We start from the raw sequence: 347 nt of genomic DNA, 5'->3' as shown, positions 1-347 counted from the left end.
GAACATCATGCTCCTTGCAACCTCCATGAGATGTCTATTTTTCCTCTCAGCTACTCCATTTTGTTGTGGGGTGTATGGACAGCTAGTTTGATGAATCATCCCATATTTGGCCAAGTGTTGTTTAAAAGCATTGCTTGCTGGCCTGAGCATATCAAGTTCAGCCCACAAGGATCTTCTTAACTTCCCAAAATGTTTATCAAAATTATTGTCCTCTTGACTAAGAGTATTGATAGCTCTCTTGACTTCAAAGAATCTACTGATGTTGGAATTGTTTCCATACACCTTCTGAAGTGTATCCCATAGCTCCTTGGAAGTTTCACAATAGGAGTAACCTTCCTGAAGTGAGG

The sequence above is a fragment of the Brassica oleracea genome, unplaced genomic scaffold, assembly GCF_000695525.1.
Source record: "Brassica oleracea var. oleracea cultivar TO1000 unplaced genomic scaffold, BOL UnpScaffold01182, whole genome shotgun sequence".
Lineage (NCBI taxonomy): Eukaryota > Viridiplantae > Streptophyta > Magnoliopsida > Brassicales > Brassicaceae > Brassica > Brassica oleracea.
This window is presented reverse-complemented; position numbering follows the sequence as displayed.